Source organism: Dipodomys spectabilis, unplaced genomic scaffold (genome assembly GCF_019054845.1).
Source record: "Dipodomys spectabilis isolate Male_0828 unplaced genomic scaffold, ASM1905484v1 ptg000141l, whole genome shotgun sequence".
NCBI classification, from domain to species: domain Eukaryota; kingdom Metazoa; phylum Chordata; class Mammalia; order Rodentia; family Heteromyidae; genus Dipodomys; species Dipodomys spectabilis.
In genome coordinates this window covers 11,059,055-11,065,852 of record NW_024870818.1, presented here as the reverse complement: position 1 = coordinate 11,065,852, position 6,798 = coordinate 11,059,055, and the positions used below count along the sequence as shown (strand labels likewise).

General features: G+C 40.5%; 1 protein-coding gene across 1 annotated transcript in view; it reads left to right on the top strand.

Annotated features, from left to right (window-relative positions):
- The window catches only part of Acyp2 (acylphosphatase 2), a 115,624-nt gene that overhangs the window by 28,575 nt on the left and 80,251 nt on the right, over nucleotides 1-6,798 (top strand). The gene's annotated exons all lie outside the window — the stretch shown is intronic.

Here is a 6,798-nt window from a genome sequence, read left to right as displayed (position 1 = left end):
ATAGGTCTCACAGGTGTAGTAGTTTTCTGCATTTAAGTCACAAATATAGACAGTTTTTTTCTCTGATTTGAAGTAGCCAACTGTAGAGGACATTTGGGAGATTGATTATTGGAGTTATTTGCATACAGTATAGGTATTAAAATGTTAAGGATTTAATATTAAAAATTTTAGATGTGGTAGAAACATCATTACATAAGAAAATGTCTTTGCCAAGTGCCGATGGCTCAGGCTTGTAATCCAAGCAACTCATGAGGTTGAGATCCACAGGATCATGGTTTGAAGCCAGCCCAAGCAAGAGAGTGTTTGACACTCTTATCTCCAGTTAACCAGTAACAACCCAGAAGCATATTGGTGGTTCAAGTGGTAGAGCCAGTCTTGAGGAAAAAAAAACTGAAGGACAATGCCTAGGCCTTGAGTTCAAGATCCATACAAGCACAAATTTAACAACCCAACAGCTTTTATTCTTTATGACCCTAAACTTATGTTTTTGTTTTTGTTTTTTGTCGATCATGGGGCTTGAACTTTGGGCCTGAACTCGGTCCCTCAACTCTTCAGCTCAGGGCAACAGTTCTACCACTGAGCCACTGCGCAACTTCCAGTTTTCTGAGTAGTTTATTGGAGATAAGAGTCTCACAGATTTTCCTGCCCAGTCTTGCCTTGAACTATGATCCTCAGATCTCAGCCTCCTGAGTAGCTAGATTACAGGTGTGAGCCACTGGTGCCAGTTTAATTAATTAATTAATTTGTTTGTTTGTTTGTTTGTTTATTTTTTGGTTGGCTGTGGGCTTGAACTCTGGGCTTGGGTGCTGTCCCTGCACTGTTCAGCTCAAGGTGAGCACTCTACTTCTTGAGCCACAGTGCCACTTCCAGTTTTTTAGTGGTTTTTATTGGAGATAAGAATCTCACTGACTTTCCTGCCTAGGCTGGCTTTGAACCAAGATCCTCAGATCTCAGCCTCCTGAGTAGCTAGGATTACAGGCGTGAGCCACCGGTGCCTGGCTTAATTTATTTTAATTTTACTTGTAAAAGAGCTGTTATGTTTACAAGATGATGATAATAATGGTGATTAGTACTGGTCCTGGGGTTTGAACTCAGAGCCTGGGTGCTGTCCTTGAGCTTCTTTTGCTCAAGGCTAGCACTCTGCCATTTGAGCCACAGATCCATGGCCAGATTTTTGGGGGTTTAACTTGAGATAAGAGTCTCATACATTTTTCTGTCTGGCCTGGTTTTGAGTCATGATCCTTAGATCTCAGTCTTCTGAGTAGCTAGGATTACAGTTATGAGCCACTGGTGCCCGGCTATAAATTTATTGTTGATTATCATCATGATACTTGTTCTGATGTCTTGAATTATACTGTGTGCTAACTACATTATTTATCTATTTAAGAACAACCTGATGTGTGTTTGTCTATAAAGGTGAATTTTCATTAGTAGAAGCATTACAAACAAATTTAAGTGAAAGAACTAATTTTTTTATTCAGGAGGCTTTTTTTTCACCCCTTAAATGAGTCTAAAAATTTTAAACTGGAAAATTTAATAATAGAGTAAGTAGCTGCAAGCTTCTTTCGAAGTAGTACTGTCAAGTCTATTTTTGGTTTCTTAGGAAACGAGTTAAAAACAGCCTTGTAGTCCTTGATACATCTCTAATTACATTGCTTTCTCCTTTTGAAAGGTTTGTTGTCCTTTTCAAAGGCATAGGGCTCCTTGCTTGTACTAATTGGAATATTGGTTTTAAAAATTCATATTCCCTCCATCCCTGGTCACTAAAAATTCTCTATATAAATGTTTACAAGGGCTAGCACAAAAGTCAGATGCTTTGGGCAAAGCTTTTAAATGGATGTGGGGATGGATTGGGCTTCCAGGTCTGGAGAGTGGTAGAGCGCCACTTTGAATGCAAAAACTAAGTACCAGTATGAGGCCTTGAGTTCAAGTACACATGCCAGTGTTAAAAAAAAAAACACAAGAGCAGAAGTGTCTTGTCTTACAGTTCTAAGGCTGGGAAGTGCAAGATCAGGTGTTGAGGGCTCTGGTGTCTGGCAAGGCTTGTTATCTACTTCCTAGCTGGAACCTTGTTTTATACTCTGAAAGGAACATTACATCCCCACAGGACAGAAGGTGGCTGGACAAGCTGGGTGTGGTAGTTCATGCCTATAATCTCAGCTCCCAGGCAAAGGCTGAGGCAAGAGGCTTCATGTTCTAGGCTGTATCGGACTATCCAGTGAGACATTGTTTAAAAAAATTGAGACAAAATACAAAGAAGGTAGAAAGGGAAGGGAAGGTAGAAAACCAAATGCTGCATGAAGCTGTTCTACAAAGATCTTTTACCTGATTTACACAGAGGAGTCCATGTGGTCTAAAAAAACCTCTTAAGGGCTCCATCTTTTCTTTTTCTTTTCTTTTTTTTTTTTTTGGGTCTGGTCGTGGGGCCTGAACCCTGGACCTGGGCGCTGACCCTCAGCTCTTCAGCTCAAGGCTAGCGCTCTACCACTTGAGCCACAGCGCCACTTCCAGCTTTTTTCACTTATGTGGTGCTAAGGAATTGAACCCAGGGCCTCATGCATGCAAGGCAAGTGCTCTACCACTGAGCCACCTTCCCAGCCCATGGGCTCCATCTTTTCATGTCATCCATTAGCCATTGAGTTTCAATACATGAATTTTCGACTGGGCAACATGAAAATCTTATAGGATGCATCATGTAGAAAACTCATTAAAAGTACACATGAAATTCTGGGATCAAACCACACAGTCAGAACACCTCTGAAAAAAATGGCTAGCTAAGCCAGCTCCAGTGACTTCTCAGGACTCAGTTTCTTTTTAAAAGGATTTTCACTATTTTTAAGATTCTAACTCATTTTTGAAACAGGTACTTACCCTGTAGCTCATATACCTCCTTCTGCAGCCTCCCTGCACTAGAAGCTGTATGTTGAGGGTTCCAGAACAACCAGGTGGGAGGGCGCTAGCCTCAATGGACTTAAGTTCATCAAGTGAACTTTCAAGGCCATAGAAATAAACCCCAATTCATTTATAATGCACTATTTAAATCTCTTTGTCACAGCATCTTAATTGCTCTGTATCCTAATACTTGAGAACAGGAAGTGATTTAGCCACAGTTCTAGAACCCAGAGCCAACATTAACCATTAGACATTGTTAACAGCCATCATGGTGGGTTTTGTGGCATACCTCCTTCCCCATCCCTTCAGAATGACAACATGAGCAGTTGCCCAGTATTGTGCAATGTCTGCTTACTGGCTCTAACCAGACATTATCTTGGGACTCATGGGAGGAGCCTGCATGCAGTAACCAACTGTTGAGGAGTTGCCAAAGCCCCATCTCCTTGACTTCATTGGGAGTCTCTTTGAAGGGCTATGCTGGCTCCAGAGCTTGATAGGAATGGTCAGGGGCTCTGTTAGAACTGTGCTGCAATTTACTTTCTTCCCCTGCCAGTCCTGCTTCCCTTCCTATCTAATCTACTGTTCAAAGGGCATTCCACAATAACCCTGCATTCACATCTTAAACTCTTAAATTTGTAAATCACATCTTTAAACTCTTAAATTTATAACTACATATATTTTCAAACTTGGGGTGATAATGCTGTATTTTCACTAAATATTATATGAGAAAATCTCCCAAGTGTCTTCCCTCCGCTCCCTGCCCCTCCCTCCACCCCCCCCACCCCCCCCAGACCTACACTCCACCTGCTCCACCAAGCTCTGTATTGGGAGACTGACCTCCATGGACTGTGCCTGTGCCTTCTGCCTACTCATTGATGCTGAGAGTAGAGGGTGGGAGGGTGGAAAGGCTCCAGTTTGTGTTTTCTTTCTTGCCAGGCTATGGGTTGGAAGAAGCACCATTCCCATACTAACAGTCCAGATTGTTCTATAGCCTCAGATGTTTCTGTATTTTGCTCAGGCAATTGCTTACTCCCAGCGTCCCGTTCAGTCATGCTAGGAGTGGTAATGCTTTCCTTACTGCTTTCTGCTTGCATTTATTTTTGGTATTTATTCTTCTTGATTACCTCCCTTGATGGTGCCATCCATTTGCTGGCAGGGCCAGGACAGATAGATGGTCTAAAGGCACTTCCCTGCTTCCTGAGACCTCTTTAGAACATGGTTTTGGTTGCCCATCTATAAATATATACATATACCTAACTTCCTTCAACTAATTCCCTACTGTTTTGTTTTGCTTTGGTTTTCTTTCAGAGATAGGTTCTCTATGTAATTCAGGCTAGTTTCACCCTGTGATTGGTGGGTGGGTATACACAATTTTGTACTGTTTTTTATCACAACATATCAAAGCACTTATTATGCTGTTAAAAACTCCCAGTGCATACCTTTCTTAAAAATGACTTCTTATGGGTAGATTGTATACTTTGAATTGTTTGTTCAATAATGATAAGAGCTTTGTTTTGTTCTATCTGATTTCTTTTGTTCAGAGTTTACAATGACTAAGGAAATATATTTTTAAAATGGTTGGCTAGTTACTTCGTGGCTGTTGCCGAACAGAGCAAGGCTGTGTCCCAAATCCACCACTTCAAGGTTAATTCACCAGGTGAATTTCCTGGTACAAACACACTTTTGAACTCAAATCCAAGGATTTCTGGGTAAGGCTTTGCTTGGATGTTGCATAATGGACTTGGTGACCCTTTTATATTCCTGTGTGCTTGTAACTAGAAAAAGATTACAAAGTTCTCAGCAGAAAGTCTTTGAAAGAGAATACAGCTGGATCACCATGTATCTGGTTTAAGAATAGAACCATGATTGAAAACACTTAGGAACAGGTTTTCAGGAAAGAGAGTCGAGTCTAGAATCAATTACCAGAACCAAATAATTCTGATATTCTAAATTCTGGCCTGCCAGCTCTCTTCATTCCTCAGTGACCCATTGTAGTTGTAAGAGCTTGTCTTAGTTTGTCTGGGCTGCTACCAGATTATATTGCTTGTAAACAAAAGAAACTTAGTTCTCACAATTCTGGAGACTGAGAGGCCTTAGATGAAGGTTCTAGCAGGTTCATAGTCTAGTGAGGACCTTCCTTTCTCTTCATAAACAGCAGTGTCTTCTTATGTCCTCACATAGTGGAGGAGGCTACAGAATTCTGCTGGTGCTTATTGTATGAGAGAATTGCTATGATTTGATATGTATTTCCTTAACTGGCTCCTGTGTTGAACATTTGATCCTCAGCTGATGGTGCTATTTGGGGATGTGATGGAAACTTTAGAAGGCAGGGGCTACGTGGAGAGAGTAGGTGGGCCACTAGGAGTGTGTTTTTGAAGGTTAGACCTAGTTTTCTGTCCCCTCTTCATGCTGTGCTTCCTAGCTGCCAAGAAGTAAATAGCCTCCTCCTCCATGTCCCTCCAGGAACCATAATGTTCTGCATCGTCATGGGTCAAGGACTATGGACTGAATGAGCCAAAAGGAATAATCCCTTCCCATAAATTGTTCTTTCAGGTATTTTAGTCATACCTACAAAAAGTAATACAAGCACTAATCTTATTCTAAAGGCTCCATGACCTCCCTAAAGGTACTGCCTCTAAATCCTCTCACATTGGGGATTGTTCCCAAGGGAAGATTTTAGGTAAGTTAACCTTCCTTTAGTGTTACAAAAAAGACTTGAGTGCATTCATTCATTCACTGAATTAATAGTTAATGAGAACCTACTATGTTCAAAGCACCAATATTAGCTGTAAAAAGTGAAGAATCATCTATTCTAATAATTCTATGCAAGGAGCCGGGATATTAACAAGTAAATAAAATGGTTATGAATAATGACAAGTACGAGAAGGAAATAAGCAGGATGATGAGCGTAAATGTGGCAGGGATGTAAATGATCAATGTGCATCTCATTCTCTGTGTTGTGGGAGGTAACATGCTTAAATGGGGTAAGAGAGAACTACAGCTTCAGGGCCTTGTGCACGTCCCTTCATATTGAACATCATGATGGATTAAAAGATAAATAAAACCAATAAGAACATAGTAAATAATAATCCCTACTACTTATAATAATTATAGAATTAGAGAAAAATCCTAGCATTCTAAGTATTACTTTGTGTGTATGTGTACCGGGTCCTGAAACTTTTGTGCTCTAGGCTAGTGTTCAACTACTTGAGCTGAAGCTCTACCTTGGGCTTTTTTGGTGTTTAATTGGAGATATGAGTCTCATGGACTTTCCTGCTCAAGCTGGCTTTGAGCTGCAAATCTCATATATCTCAGCCTCCTGAGTAGCTAGGATTATAGGCGTGAGCCTCCAATGCCTGGGTATAAGCATTACTTTCTGCCAGCCCTAAATATTAATTTCCTGCTGACCTTGCTTGAAATTGTGGATGCTCAGAATTCTGAGCATTCTTCATTGACATGATTTCACAAGAGAGTTCTGTATACCTTGAGTATGTTAATTCATCACATAGTTTTTGGTATTATGTTTCAGTCTTTGGTGATGTTATGGTGACAGAATCACTGTCTCTGCCTGGACAGACTTTAGGTCAGCCTCACAAAGCTGTTTTTCACCACTGGCTTTCCTGATTAGTAGTAATGATTTCTTTGCTGTATTGGTATGGAGCTTTTTTTAATTGTGAAATAAAATTAACATGCAAAATGCATAAAATATAGGTCATAAGTCTTAAAATCTGACAGACACTCTGGTACAAAACTCTAAATGTTTATTTCTGGGATTACCATAAACTTTTGTCGTTCCCCCTAAAAATAACATAGGGAAGAGAAAAACAGAAGATAAAATTCCTGACCACCCTGCATTGTCTAGACAGCTTTGCTTCTGGATTATTTCAGACTTGAAGGAGTAAAGTG